This window comes from Pinus tabuliformis, chromosome 8, assembly GCF_031772625.1.
Source record: "Pinus tabuliformis cultivar Carrire ecotype Pingquan chromosome 8, CPIR1, whole genome shotgun sequence".
Taxonomy (NCBI): Eukaryota; Viridiplantae; Streptophyta; class Pinopsida; order Pinales; family Pinaceae; genus Pinus; species Pinus tabuliformis.
Genome location: NC_142294.1, coordinates 1,650,849,284 through 1,650,866,026, shown reverse-complemented (window position 1 = coordinate 1,650,866,026; position 16,743 = coordinate 1,650,849,284). Strand labels below are relative to the sequence as shown.

General features: G+C 35.1%; 1 pseudogene across 1 annotated transcript; it reads right to left on the bottom strand.

Annotated features, from left to right (window-relative positions):
• Positions 1-6,802: 6,802 nt before the first annotated feature.
• LOC149242509 (protein argonaute 16-like) lies at positions 6,803-15,619 on the bottom strand (annotated as a pseudogene). Its single transcript, XR_016245725.1, has 22 exons — positions 15,387-15,619; positions 14,905-15,125; positions 13,545-13,751; positions 13,264-13,400; positions 12,252-12,349; positions 12,064-12,161; positions 11,759-11,932; positions 11,526-11,642; positions 11,340-11,446; positions 10,825-10,884; positions 10,624-10,737; positions 10,379-10,544; positions 10,165-10,283; positions 9,925-10,062; positions 9,338-9,468; positions 9,082-9,162; positions 8,032-8,095; positions 7,801-7,909; positions 7,520-7,593; positions 7,309-7,403; positions 7,186-7,217; positions 6,803-7,073 (listed from the first exon to the last, which is right to left on the bottom strand). The product of XR_016245725.1 is annotated as a protein argonaute 16-like (transcript).
• Between the last annotated feature and the right edge of the window lie 1,124 nt (positions 15,620-16,743).

Sequence of the window (16,743 nt, the reverse complement as noted above, 5' to 3'; positions counted from 1 at the left end):
CTGCATGTGGACCCTCAGCCCACCTGGCTCGAAGTTTCCCCCTACTAGAGGTCTTTGGATGAGTAGATGTCTCTACTCGATCTCCTCTCAGCTTCCCTTGTTGTGGCTCCTCCACAACCTCCTGAAGCTACTGCACCAATCGTGGCTCCTCCACAATCGTCTGAGACTTCTTCTGGCTCTGCATGTTAAGAGGTAATATATGCTCCCTCTCAACCACCAAGTCTCCATCAATTGCCTCGCTGCTCAAGGCTTTGCATGCATCTTGAACTTCAAGAGCATACAGGTTCTTGACCCGTGAACCAATCTCATGAAAAAGAAAGCATCTCACCTTCGACTTGTCAACCTTCTTCCCATCATTGGAAGAACAAGATTCGGAAAGAGAAACCTTCTCCTTCCCCTTCTTCACCTTACTCGCTAAGGCACAGTTCTCCTCATCCTGCATAGATGAAGAACTGTATATGGTGCTCCGTCTAATCTCCTCCTGCATCAAATCTGACCATAGTCGTTCCCAATTTGGCAGTTTCTCCCTTCCATTCACTGAGTCCTGGTAGCTATGCCAACTCTTAGGAAGGTCAAGGAGTGCTAGACTCACCATCCTCATCCGACAGCCACCCCCACACTTCCCAGCTCATCCCGGCATTGGGTGAACTTCATGAGATACTGGGGCATACTGTCTCCATTCTCACACTGAATGTTTCTGAGTTTTATCTCTTGCTTTGGAATTAAATTCGAATTCCACCAGCTCAAAACTCAACCGCTTCCGATCTAGAATTCGTGAGAACAAGGTATTTCTTGTACAGAGATCGACTGTATGGGCATTCATCGGATATCTCACCTTCCAAAAGAAGGATGAATCTAGAGGCTACCTGGCCCGATCACAGACTCTGCCTGAAGAAATAAAATGTAAACACTTCCTGAATAATAGATTTGATGATCAATCCTCACTTTGATATCCTGTAGAACTTTTCCTACAAATTAAAAAGCTCCGATACCATGTAGAAACCTTTTCTACAATCATCTAGCTCTGATACCATGTAGAAATTTTGAATAATTTAACACATATTCACAGAGATTATCCTGATCATACAATTATAAGCAGAACATGTATAATACATAATCTCCTCTACGTTGATCATCAATTTACAGAAGCAGAAACATTCACAGGCACACATAGAAGCATCAATCAAACTCATAAACACAGTATGTATCCCAGGGAAAGCATCTCGCTAAAAACCCCACACTATCTGTATATTATATTGATTGAATCATGTAACATTACAAAGTACAATGCTTATCACAAGCAATCCAGTACCAGCTCCACCTGTTACACACAATACAGCTCAGATCTGATCTCCAAATCTATTCCACTGCTTGCCTGCCTCTCCAGCTCAATACCTGCTTAAGAACTGATGAGAATGGCTTACCAAACTCGTATTTGACCTGCAAATAATCACTCACACTCTGTTGGACGTGAGCACAGGCTACAATTCTTGATATTGGCCAATTCATTGGCATACTCAATCCCTCTGATTGTGCAAATCATCATGCATAGATACAGTCACAACTAATAGCAATCTGATCCTCTAACACCTGTCCCTGCTGAAATGAACATGCACTGGCATGTAACTGAGTTAACTGATGTATTCTATAGTTGCATTATGAGTTAATAACTTGTGAATTAATTAATAACTAATTCACCCAACTCATCTCTAGTCTATTGATCAGTTAGACTAAATACAACCAGTTTAACAAAGCTAAACTAAACACAACTCCATCAATTGCACCTCCAGTCCACTAAACTCAACTCACTTGAGTTCTAACTGAAGTCCTGCATGCAAATATTAGTCATCCCATAGGTAACCACGTATTTCCCTCTGGGATCTGCATGTACCACATTCGTAGCTCATCCTGAAGTGCTCCAAGAGAATAAGATCAAGTTTATAGTCCAAATATTATTATGAGACAATAATATTTGGCTTTTCTATTTTTGACAACCAGTCTAAAAATAGACTTTGATCACTCACACTGTGGTCACCCACACTGTGATCACTCATACTGTGATCACCCACACTGTGATCATCCACACTGTGATAAAAAATATAACTTGCGCCATAATTTGCTTGCGGGCCCACTTAGTGAAGACGACTCTTTTCGCTAAGCTCCATCATCTTGTTGCATTCTCAACAAGCATTTCTTGTTGCACACTTTTCAACAAGATCATAGTATTCATATTTCGAAGTTGCTAAAATCTTGTAAGTGTGATTTCTTACCTTACAATTTCATACCTTAGTGAAAGCCTCGAAACCTACTGGAAATAATTTCATAAGTCCCAGAATTGAAACCTAGTTGTGTACCACTATTATAACATACATATAAATTTAAGAGAATTAGATAATCATGTGATATTTGTTATTCACAAGATATACATATAAATATAATATTTTCTTGACTTTGAATTTCAAGAGGTGTTTGACTTCTCATCACTCTTGGTGTTCCCTTAAACTTTTGGCCTTTCTCTCAAATAAATAAACCAACTTTACATAATTCAAAAAATCATATTTCCTAAAAAACATTTTTTAACATAAAATAATGATAATAATAATTATATAAAATTAATCATTTTAGAATAAATTAAATTTTTTCAATATAAAATTTTATCATGAATTTGTATTTTGTATATAAAGTTATTTGATATTTTTTATTTAATTATAAAATGTAAATATCCTATATTTTTTTATATAAATGATAAATTACCACCAATATAATGAGAGGACAATTTGTCTTTACAAAAGCACTCTCATCAAAGGATTAATTTTATATGTAATTCTTCAATTGAACAAAAAAAACATATAAAATAATTGAACAAAAAAAACATATAAAATAATTCTATATAATCTTTAGAGAGTCCTTTCCAGTCAACTTTATTTTATAGGGTTCTTATAAATTGATTAGTTTAATAAAAATTATGTTTACATTTTCCATTTTAAATGTCAAAATTATACACTATTTTTCTTTTGATTTATTTTTTTTATGAGGGGTGGTAAGGGTGAGAGAGGTGATCCTTAGCCGTGATTAACAAACTAAAATTAAATACACTTTGGGATTCTCAAATCTCATGGTTTTTGGGATTCTCTAATTGTAGTGGGTTAAGTTTGGAAGTAACTATCTAATTTTCAAATCTAATGGTTTTTGGGAATTTTTTAATTATAGTTGATCAAGTTTAGAAATGAAAAAAATCCCAAAATAACACGTTCCTTCTTCTATTGCATAAAATCATCATCCAACTTCAAAAATTTGAAAATATTGAATTATTTCATATTCTTAAACATCTAAACTTTTCAGCATACTCATTATCCAATAAAAAGAAAAATATGAATCAAGGGACATTGGAGATGAACAATCAAATTTATACAAACATCACCTTGCCATGACTCCTTGTAATGACATTGACAAAATAATCAAGAGCACTAGTGGCCTCTCAAGCATAAGGACATGTGAAGAAATTAGAGTCTGGGAACTTCACTCTACATTCTTAAATATCAAGCCAAAAAAAAATCATAATAAGATTTATTTACACATCAGTTGCAACACAATATAAAAATCAATTTGTATTAAACATAAGTGAACTAAGTGAACCTATTTAAAAGATACCCTGCCATGGCTTCTTTTTAGAATTCTATTTAGAAATTTCCTTCAATGGTAATACCTTCGAGAGCAAATCAAAAACCCTACCGTGATCTCATGGTTGTCCTGGTTTTCATTAAAGTTCGCAGTAATCATTTTCAGCAGTCTCGGCATATGCCCGTCACGATTTTATTTACTAAGCATAGAGGGGTTGAGGAATATCTGTGTGCTTTCATTGTTCTCGGATAGCAAATGTTTTGAAGAATGCATTTTTGAACTACTTCTATTCGATTGTAGGGCGCTATGAGTTTCAGTTAAAAGGACGAACATGGCACTGCTCCAGGAAAATAAAAAGTGGAGCTTCCTGCTCATCCTTATTGGAGAGCAGAAAGAGTGTATTGCAGAGATTGCCTCTTGTGCAAGGATAGGTTAATCTAAGTTCAAGATTATCCTCAATAGTTCTGTGTTTTAAGGTTTAGCGATCTCCCTAACATTATTCCTTATCGATTTGCAAATTAAAATTATAGAAGAATGATTTCAATAGGTTTAAAATCTTGTATAAGGATATAAAGAGAAGAGGAAACTGTAGACTAGTCATTGAACTCAGATTTAACATTCCTGGTTCACTTTAACAGTTTTCTAAACACAAAAAATATAATAGTGCTAGAAGAAGATAAACTGTTAGTATTTAATCTTTGCAGTTTACATGACAAGTAACTTAGCTTAGCTTGAATAAGAATAACAATTAGCTTGAAAGGTAGCTTAACAAGATAATCACAATTTCAGTTAATGTCAGACAACAATACTCCCACAGTATATTTTTGAACCCGAGCTCGTTGATCAGTCTTGACTCTTAGGAAAAGCTTATGAGGTTCCTCATTCCATAAGAGGTTTACTATTCTACAACTCCTTGATCAGTCTTTGGAAATGCCTTTGAGCTTGTTATGCTAATGAAAAAATGCAGCTGTAATTTCAGACTGAAATAATGAACGGTTACAAAAAGTTGCCTAGGAGTATATAAGAAAAGTAGGTGCAGTTACCAGTCTAGGAGTTCCATGGCTTGTGATCTTTCATTTGTTCCCTACAAGTTTTATAATTCTGGAACTTTTCTGGAACTAATTGATCAGAGTCTTGTGTCTTAACTCTTTGAAAAAGCCTCTGAGCTTCAGACATTGTTTTGTTGATTAGGAAATTTAGTTGTAATTTAAGGAACAAACCAAAGTAGCTATAGTTAAAAAATGGATATATATACTGGAATCTTATGCATCATCTTGACATTCTTTATGAGGTGCACATGGAGAGTTCCATTCTTTTCTTGGGAGAATGTATTTTGAGTAGCATTGGGACATTTTGGAGGAGAGCACTGAACCTTAAGTAGCGGGGGATCACTTGGTTGCTTACATGGAGACTTGTGCTTGACTTGAGAAAACATGGTTCGAACATTTATGGAGGTGTGTTGGACTTGTAGGAGCACATTACTGAGGAGGTCGTTGGATCGTGCCTTGTGAAGCAATTACCTTGTGACCCTGGCTGGATGGTTGTGCTTACCTTAAAGCTTGACATGTGAGCCTAATCCCTGGCTTGATCGTTGTGCTTACCTTAAAGCTTGACATGTGAGCCTAACTAGTGATTAATTGGGTTGCTTGAAATAATTGGTTCTGCATGTTGCCCACTTTACCATTGTTGACCTCCCTCGCCTATTCACATCTTGACTATTGATTCACATCATCTTGTCTTAGAGATGTGAGAGTTCATTTGATTTTTGTATCTTAAAGATGAACCTTATGTCTGGAGTCTGTAATTATCTTTATGTGAAGAGCATTATGGCTTATGAGGAAAATCCTAAAGGAAACTTAAAATGCTAGGTTTTGAATGATTGTACGAGGACCAAAGGCCTGTGGCAGCTTACCAAAGGCGTGTGGCAAAGAAGCCGTAGAGGAGACTTGGAGCACTTTGCTTGGATAGATTGTATTTGGCAAGCTTGGTGAAATATTAAGGACTTGTTCGTGCTCATTCATGCTAGCTTGTTGTGGAGTCTTGAGGGTGGCTATATTGCTTGGCGGAATACCTTGTAGGCATGTCTTACTGATTAGGGCTTGTTCTTGATGGTTGTTATCCTACTTAGTGTTCGGAAAATATTGGAGAGTCGTAGCATGTGAAAAGTTCAAACGACTATCGTGTACCAACTTGTAATACATTGTCGGTGTGACTTCATTTTTATATATGAGTGCTTCAATGACCAAACTTTGTACACTTCAGATCTAACTTTCAGCATATATTTTCATTATAAATGAGTAGTTATAGGGCTGTCTGCTATCCAGATTTATCATGGAGAGCTAGCTAATTTTGTAGGCATGAAAGAGAACTGGAGGGACTTATGGATGAAATAAAATTGCTATAATTAAATAATTTTAAAATCTAAAATCTATCAGGATTCATGCCCAAAGTGTTGGAAAAATATTTTCCTTAAATACAATTAATCATTGTATTTTATTGGGCTACATTGTTTATCTGGATGGACAGAGTGAAATATACCACTGTAATTTATAATTCAGATTCAGCCTTGGGACTGAGTGTTCATCAAAGAATTCAGACATAGAGAATTTCAATGTTGGAATGCAATTTCTGATTTACATTAAAAATATATTCTCAAAAAATTCCAGAGCAAAGTGAACTAATCATGTACCAGAAAGAACCCTCTGGGACACAATAAGCTAAACTCATAACAAAAGTACCCTCTTGCTTGTCATAAATCTGAAAAAAATCTTGCAGTATTTACATTTAAATTAATATTTTTTGAGTGCTCAATTCAAATATATTTTTAGTTGGTAGAAAATACATTTGATTATTGCACTGTCACATACTTGGAGGTATTTTTAAATATATATGGGATGAAAAAACAAATTTTGAATTTAAAATTTAGATCATTCAATAAATTATTTGCATAGTGTAGCATTTAAACAGTTTTATCTAATTTAGGGTTTTATTTTAAACTCCTTTAAAATCGTTGGGAACCGAAAAATGCCACCAACTTAAAATAATCAAGAAAGAACACGCAATATATCCATTTGTTCACTGAAACGAAATTCAACAAAAAATTCCCTTTCAATTAAAGGATATTCATCAAAGCAAGTACATGGTCACTTTCAACAATTAATCTAGTAAGACTCACCTTACATTTCAGCTTTGCTGACAATTTCAGCCGAATATTGTTGTTTAAATGAATATTAAACGCATGAATGAAGGGCCGAAAAAAATCTGTAAGACTCAGCAAAAGAACATTGTGTGGCAAATGTTTTCGTGCAGAGCAGGGAGCTCAGGGACATGTCCTCCAGATGCAACTGACCCTTCACCTCTTCCTGATCGGGAAGCTGTTTCCGAAAGCTCAACTGCCTTCAGGAGTTGTTGCATTTGGGTTGCAGCTAGATGTGCATAATTTATTGGGGCAACTGCATATCATCAAACACATAAATGATGATCAGATAAGATAAAAATTTGACCGATGGCATTTCCGTTGCAAACTAACAACAATTACAGTTCTTTTGAAGATTAACAATTTACCTGAAGATATTGCCGTTGTACTCTTTTGATACCTGCAACGAAACAAATACATAGTTGAAGAGTCAAAACCTCAATATTATTGGGTTGTAACATCAATTAAAACCATCAAGGATTGTTTCTTACACATAAGATAATACGTGCACCATACTCTGAATATCGTCCACACTGAAACTATTCTCATCTAGTAAAACGTGGTAATGAGTAGGCCGTGAAGTTCCCTACAACAGATAGTCATTCAATAAAATGTTAGGAAATTTCAACTTCCCAGGTTTGCATACCACTAGTAAAGTTATGTTTAATTAATTACAGTATAACCATATCAAAGTATGCTTACCACTGCGCCATTTTGAGGACACAAGTAGAAATCAAAGCGTCTAGGATGACAAATCTGAGTATCTACAATAGTCCCTGCATCCAAAGGGAAAATAATTTACACCTCTTTTCTTTTTGAAAATGCATAGGAGAGCATCAAGTTTTCACATTAAGGTCAATTCTTAGGAGGTTTTGAAGTCATTGGCATTCTGGTCAATGGGTCACAGCATAATTCAGATATGATGATGGATTTTAACAATGTCGTATTTTATCCATATGATAAGATATTATAAAGAATATAACCTGGCTGCACATTGCCTTGACCAATTGGGAACAACTTTGTGTGGTGATTCTTCTGCGCAACAATCAATGTAACTTTGGGTCTATAACCGTCCTCTATATCATTACAGGCCTAGTGGATCAATAACCATTCACAACTTTAGATTGAATAATGTTAAACACATAACAAACCATATGAGAACTGTCAACCTGAAATTACAAACCGAACGAACTAGGAAATAAGGCTAGGATAACCTTGAGTATAGCTCGCAACTCAACATTCAAGACCTGCTCAAATTGTGTTTCACTAACTCCGTCTCTGCAATATTGAACTCATTAGTGACTCCAAAATATTCAAAATATCAAAAGGTTGAAAATTAGATCAAAGCATTTCAAACATAGCTAAACATAAATATACATCACATCACAAGGAAACTATAATTAAGGTTAACTTTCAACATTGAAACTTGGGGGTAATTCGTTAATTAATGGTAGTGATCCTTGTTCTGATGTGGATTAAATGAATAAAATCCATATGAACTTTTCTAAACAATTGACAAACCATTTCAACAACCTATGTCCAAGAATTCTGAATAAGAATATGGAAGTTGACATGTAACCGTAACAATATTCATTTCCATTAATTTACATTAACAACAAATAAGTTTTACTTAATTGGCCTACCAAATTTGTAAATACAAAATGACAGCATTGCTTGCTGAGTTTCTCACATCATAGCGAAAAGAAGTAAAAACAAATGGCAGCACTAAACGAAATAACCTGAACCTCTTTTGCCTTAGTAAACAGTTTTCGTTTATATAATGCATTAGCTTCAACTCACAAAAATGGGCGACAAAAGCAATATTACATTATGTAGATAAGATAAGATAATTCATCTAAAGTTAAACTAGCCTATTATCTTTAGTCCACATAGCAACAGATAAAGAAAGAAAGCCCTGCATTTTAATAACTACTACTCACATTGATGCATGCTTTAGTCCACAAAGCAACAGATAAAGAAAGAAAGCCCTGCATTTTAATAACTACTACTCACATTGATGCATGATTTAGTCCACAAAGCAACAGATAAAGAAAGAAAGCCCTGCATTTTAATAACTACTACTCACATTGATGCGTGCTTTAGTCCACAAAGCAACAGATAAAGAAAGAAATCCCTGCATTTTAATAACTACTGCTCACATTGATGCATGCTGCCAAAGAGGTCAATCTCCTCACGCTATGCAGTTAAAATTAATAAACAAACAACACAAAAAGAACAAAATATACCTCACATTGTCTGTATACCTGAAAATGATCATTTGTTGAGGTTTTTTTTGTACTTCTGGTGGAGGCTTGCAGGTGCCGTGGAAATCTAAAAGTAGCTCTCTGTGTAACCATGATAAAAGAAAGGTCAATTTTTTGTATTAAATTTAAATCAATCGTCTGACAATGTTGCCTTTTTCATATTACTATAAAGCACCAATTTCTGCATTAATTGATTTGCAGGATACACCAATTTTGTCGAGATAAGAAAAAAAAAATATTGAAAACATGCGAATACCTGATCATGCCAACATCCTTTCCGTTGGGCAATCGTTTGTGGAGAGCCTCAATCATTTCAACCTTAGCTGGTTGTGTTCTCACTGAAGCTCTATACTTGGATATCAAGGGCCATTCTCTAGAGCCAACAACCTGCCAACATATTTGTTTGCGGAAATTAATAAAAACATGTACGACTTGCAAATTGCATATGGTTGTCTATATGATAAACACACAACCAGACAAATATGAAATCCAAACAAACTAGGAATCAACTCTGAGAAGGTAAATAATTACAGGCGTAGGGGAAGCGAGAAATAATACTTGTTTTAGTAGCAAAGAGGGAGCATTCAACAACAATGGGTCAAAAAGGACAAAAAGAAAGCCACATGGGATCGATAGAAAAGAGGACAACTCACAAATAAAATATCGAAGCAAACTAAGATTCAATTCTGAGAAGGTAAATAGTTGCAAGATTTTACAGTGGAAGAGATAAAATTTACAACTATGGAAAACTAGAGCAAACAAAAACTAATGAAGTCAGGAAAGAAAACACTAGAATTACAAAATAAATTTACCAAACGCCAATATATATTGCAATTTACGTACAGCTGAAATTGAAGGTGAATCTCCATGCCCCGGAGAACCGTGTGAAACGCCCATTCCAAGAATAATTGTTGGTATCTCGGATATCTTAGGCATTCTATGCTCATATTCCACAACTAAAGCAGAGTTGAGCCCACCAAGCTGAGACAAAACGATTTGTTCAAAAATTCAATCACATAAGAGCAAGGGACTTGCCTGAAAATGAAAGGGCAGATCTAGGCAACGTTAGGTGTAGGAGGCTACCTTTACATTTATTTTTAATGCCACATTTGTGAAATATTGGTTATTGAGGATTTCCGGACTAGGTGCAATGCACTGATTCACCACGCCCATGTCAGACATGAACTTTTTCTTCCAAGGCCCTAAACAGAAAATAAAAGAAAAAATGTTACCAAGTCATAGTATCTCAGCTAAAATCATAATAATTCTTCATTGCGCCAAGAAAATATGAAATCACCATAAAGATCACAGGTCTTGCTCTGTGGTAAAATGCAGAGCAGAAATTGAGGCGGCTTTAGTATATCAGACTTCAACTGATTTAGCATTCTTTCCACCCTGTCAAAAGGGTTCCTTGTCTTGTCTTGTGGCCTTTCCTCCTTGATCGCCATACACTTTGCCATTTCCTAAAACAAGCATTCGTTTAGGCAATGCCCCAACATGAAATCCAACTACAATTGTTCAATTCTTATACATAGAGCATACCATTCCTTTACTTTCGCAACACTCACGAATTCCACGTTCAATATGATCTGAACGAATATTTGAAGAGAAATTAACAATTGCCCATGTATCAATTTTCTTTGGTCGAAACATAGTCTGAAAATAGGGAGTTGGGAGTGATTAGGATTTAATTTGAAACCCAACTGTCCAAAACAATATATTTTCACAATTGAAAAGACATGCCTTATGGTTGTAGTTCCAACGACCATTTCTTGGGGTCTCTACAGTCTTCCCAAACTTTAGCTGTTGAGAAACCAATCAACAATTTATGGTTAGAGGGCATTGACATCCAATTATAAGAAATATTGAGAAATGTGGGATTTTATAAAAGGGAAGGAAACCAAAATAAGCTTCTCAATGAGAAAAAGCGCCAAACAAAAGCATACTGAAGTGATAATATCAAAACAAACTTCCAATCCATCACATAAAATTACATAATTAACCTTTTAACCCACAAGTCATGAGTCTATCTTTACTTCCAACATATATGGCAATTCTAGAAAGCATTTTTCCTCCTTGGCTATGAATTCATAATTATAGATCAAATAAGTACTTGTAGTTTTCTTGCCAAAACTTTGATTTATAGAAAAAGGAAAATGTATGAAGTCTTGTTTATAGTGTTTTATTTTATTGTGAACCAGAATCAGTGGTTTATCATATACGATTAAATTAAAGACGAAAGAGAAACATTGGCTTACCCTGGGTGGGTCAAGAACTCGGCCATCTAAATTTGTCAAGTGTTTATCAACATTGATACTACATGCCCTTAACATGGGTCAGAGTTGTAATCATTGACTTGCATTGCCTACATTGTTAAATACAATTGTTACATTTTGTTTGATATATCGAGAAATCCAGTCAACTACAAATAAAAATATACTTGCCCGAGTTAACACTTGGATTCGTTCATTTGGATTTTGCCTGGTTTCCTTTACAAGTGCTGTCCGTTGTGCAGAAGGAAGGGCCTTTGTATATCTCTGGCCTGGAAGGATTTCGCAAAGCTGAAAATTAAAGAAAACACACCCGTTAAATATTCAATTTTTCCCTCTCGAATTTTTCACATCAAAACCTATGTTGAAGCAACCATTCATAATACATAAAAAAATATCATACTCACCTCCACTGGAAGATAGTTGGGCCGTTTTTTCCTGCCTACATCTAAGCATGGAAGATCACCGGAAGAGGCCAAAGGAATTTGTTTTGTATTCGCAAAGTAATCGAACACCGTCACCTCCACAATTTGGGAGGCTCATTTTCACGTTTTTCTTCAGCTCTAACTTTCATTGGAAAGCTTCACACAGAAAGGCCCTAAATTATTTAGCTTAAAAATAAACCGATAACATTGCTGAAAATGCCAAATATTAACGTGCTAAGCTGTAACTAAAAGGGAGATAGCAAGAGTAGAGAACAAGGATTTTATACAGCTGCTCTTTGCATATTTTATCACTTAAACCGGAGATCTTACACTCCCTATTTGTGTGTTTTGTTTTAATTCTTAGTCCTTTCAAAAATTGTTTTGCCTGCAAGAGAGAACAGAATTTGACAATTCAACTGTTAAAAGCATTACATGAGAGTAATCCAAGATTTTACATATTTTGTGTTGCATTTACCTTAGTCCAGTTGATACTCCGTGGATCGCTGACACCTTGATGTGCAAACAAAATATTAATGACAGAACCTGCTTTAATAAGTATCGTGGTTGACACATCTGCACAAAATGAAAATAAGACAGTCAAGTCAACAACAATGCATCTCATTATAGTGACTGCAATGCAAGTTTTGGAGGCTGTTAAAAGTAAATGTCTTAATATGTAAAAAATCAAATGTACATGGTTAAAGCAAGCTGCCATCCCTATATCATTTACAAAAATGTCTTCTTACAGGACGAGTCCACCAGATTATTATTTTACTTATTTATATTAGATTGCTTTAATGAGTACAATGTATTATAAATTTGAATTCAATATATATTATTGAAAAGACTACAATATGCTACACCCATGCTCCATCACAGCTCATTTTGTTTTGATTTGGCTACATCAAAATTAGCAACAAATAATATACTTGTAGATAAAATTTACATTGGAGATAGATGTTGACTAAATTAATGCTCAATCATATATTACAAAAGGCCATTAATTTCTAGAATTTTCAAGAAGTAGACTCACAATATTGGCTCATTACTTAAAGACATGAAATTGGATACAGTATTAAGTTGAAAGTTATTACACGTCTTTCAAAGATTTTCTTGTTTACAAAACTGAGATATGGATCTAGATTTTGTAGATCTAGCAATTTGTAAAACATGAGATTTGGGGCTGTGTAGTATTTCAGTTTGTAGTGTAATCATTTAACATATTGTATCACACTGTTATTTGTATAATTATATAATATATATACATTAGATTGCATGTGTATACATACAAGTGTGTGTGCATTTAGCATCTTAATTTAAATTAACGATTAAAACATTGTTGGGATCACATTGTCATTTCAATTTTCAATTTCATAATCTCATGCCAAATAACTCTGTACTTACATATTTGAGAAAAGAGAATGGTAAGATTCGCTAATATTGGCACCAAAGGAAAACAAGCATATAATTACAAATTGAACACTTACCCATATTAAGAGAAAGACCCTTCTGAATAGGCCTGAAGCTAATATGATAGCCCCTGCATCCCGTTAAACCTCCTCCTAGTTGAACCAATGGAGCAAAATTCCAATGAAAGAAGCTTTGCCTCACCAGTAAATAGCCTCTGAAAATAAAAACCAATAGTATTTAAAAAACATATTCTAACCACCAATGAAATGGGAATCACAAAAAGAATTATAGTTTTAAAACACAGTGCACGATCAAACCCTTGAATTTGTAAACCAAATGAAGATGAACAAGTTCATACTTCCTAGAGGCATGTTGCCTCAAAATAATGTCCAAAACCCTCAATGCATCTTGTGCATTATCAGAAACCTCTCCTCGGATAACATCCTGCAGTGTTTTCATTGAGATCTGTGCAGCAAATGCAATTTCCACCTTGAATGTCTCTCCTCTTTTCTCTCTTCTCGTTTTCTTACGGTCCATCTCACTAGGGCTTCCATCTCCAATAGGCCTTATTACAGAAACATCAGAACAATCAAATGAGTGAAAAACATAATCATTAAATTGCCTAGTCCCGACCTACCTGAAATCCTAATACTGGAGCAAGAGAATAATGGCATTCTAAGCCTAGACGATGAACCTTGGTCATAAAACAGTAACCATAAATCAAGTCTACAAACATTAAGCCATCACACCAAAACTCTGCACAAATGACACCCATCACACGAATGCCTCTCATCATATGATAGCAAACCTAAACAATGGATCCTGAGTCATAAATGACAAATATAAAATCCCTAGCAAGAAATAATGACAATAATCTTCAGCACTAAACCGTGAACCTTAAACCTTCAACCATGTAAACATCAACCTTATTTTTCATCAATGAACAAAAAAATGGTACATCATATAAATTACATCATCGGACCAAAGTTTGGGGTGTGGAATCTCTCAGCCTCTACACAAGCAAAGAGGGGCAATCAATTCTAGAGAATCTGTCTTTTCTAAAGAATCCCATCCAATCTGTGATCCAGATTGCTATATTGGATGTAAAAATATTGATTCTGCCCAAACGAAAGGGCCTAAGATCTTCATTACTGGAGCTTTGAAACCTAAATGCAGAAGTACAGAATAGGGAAACCAGAATACCGTGAGAAGAACCGGGTTGCAGATTTGCTGTCAAAACAGGGGATGGCTGATTCATATGGTAACTTCCATTACACATACATGGAAGGTGCGAGAGTGTTGGCTCAGGGATCATTTCTCCTTCCTTAGTCTTTTTTCTGTTTGAGTTATCTTTTATCACATATATGTTTTTTTTAGCTTTTAGATGCCACAGTTTATCACTTTTTGTATGACTATATAGAAGTTGATGTACCACTTTTTGGCTGACACACTCTGAATATGGAAGGATTTTTGTCTCCAGAAACATTTTGGATATATTAACTTAGATGTACTCTTGCTTTTATTTTGAATTTATGCACTGGTACATTATAAACCAGCATTTTTTCATCCGAAAAATAAAAATAAAAAATAAAAAATACCAAAAAAAATACAAAAATAGGAAAAAAAAAACTCACCATGCTACTTAGGGAGAAGAAACTCAACATTATAGTTTCAGATAAGCAACACTAACTAGGGGGAGTTAGTTGAAAAACGCTTACCTTCCTGAACCCCTTTCATAATCAATTACGACTGTGCATTCAATAATGTTACGCGAGAGAGGCCCGATGGTAAACATGCTCTTCTCTCCATCATAAGCAAGATGTTTGCCATCCAGCTCAGTGTTACCATATATTTCTTTTACCTTATCCATGATTTTTCTGCGCATGCCCTTACCAACAACCTCTCGTTGTGTACCATCATGTTCATGACTGATTGTGACCTGCAGTCATAGGGAAAGTCATTTCATTTTCTTTACAATCTTGTTTGACAAGATACTTTACATAATCGCTGCGAGATGCAGTTGATGAAGGCATCTATTTTGCCAAATCAGACCTGGATTTAAGCCTACTGAAATAGCCCAATTGCATCAGTGAAAGATTTGAGCATTAGAGAGCTATGAAACACCCCTGTTTTAATTTCAATGATCAAACCAGGGTCCAGTATAAAGAGAGCAGCACATAGAAAAGTGGTATTGACTTACATTGTAGTGATAAGCGTGTTGGAGATTTGAGAAGGCCACTCTAAAGTGATTGGAATACAACCTTACTGAAGTACCGACTCGACCTAGTTGGGTTCGACTCATTGCAGTCAAACGGGGTGTCTCAGAGCCTTGTGGCGCTGCCATGTCCGAAGGAAGAGGGGGTGGAGGTGGGAGCTTCACTTCATGATGACGACGGCCTGGAAACTTCCCTTTCTCCATTGAACAACTAGAGTCTTTTGCGCAAACCTGTTCAAAACATAACCAAAAACTGTGTAAAACTCCTGTCACATTGAAGACCCATAATTAAAATAAAATATAGATAAATGCAAGGATTAAGACAGACAAGCATAAAACTCAGAGCGATATAACATAAACCCAAATCAAACAACTATGAAAAGCACCACTACATATATCAAAGTAGAACCAATGACACCTCTAACACAATAATTTGAGCTTAGAAGGTCCCCTGCAACTGCTATAACACTAGTAAACTACCTGAACATAGATAAAGAAAGCTCCCAAACCCAAAACTATAGTGAAGACTTTCTACCTCTGCATATACAAACCCAACTCAGATTTAATCTGAAAAACCTTATAAAAAAAGATAAAAAACACACAATCTAATTAGAAAATACCATTTTCTAGGAATAAAACCAGAATCCCTGCCCCAAAACAAGAATTAAAAAAAAATTACAACTCTGGTGCTCAGATCATACCTAGAACACAAATTAAAATGAATAACACCTCTTTGGACAAATAGAATGAAGGATTCAGAGATGTAATACCTGCTATGAAAATCAGTGCACAAAGCGCGATCTGTTAGTGAAAACTGACGCACCCAATCAGTGGAGTGTTTACTGTTTTTCGTTGGAACAGTTTGTGTGGAGCGTTTGGATCAGTCGTGCTTCTACCCAACATCATAAGGGCATAATTTCCACGTCCAGGCCATGCAATAAACATCGTAAAAATATTGAAATACGTGCCCATGATTTGAACTGTAAGGGTCGTGATAGTTATGGGGATTCGATTCAACAACTATTCGGTAATGGTGGAATGTGAGGGTCGTTATAGTTAAGGGGATGCGATTCAACAACTATTTGGTAATTGTGGAATTTCGGAAATTTATGGGAATTTGGTTTTAATGATTTTAATTATTTTTTAATCTGCGGTGTACAATTATATATGATTTTTTTGGAAGTTTTTTTGAGTTTTTTTACTTTAATTTTTCTAAAATATGGTAAGAATTTATTGAAATTATAAGTTTGATAGGTAATCGAAGTGCCCTAGAAATTTTTCAGGTGCTAAATCCATATATATATATTCAAAAAATAGTGTAAATAACATAAATCAAGATTTA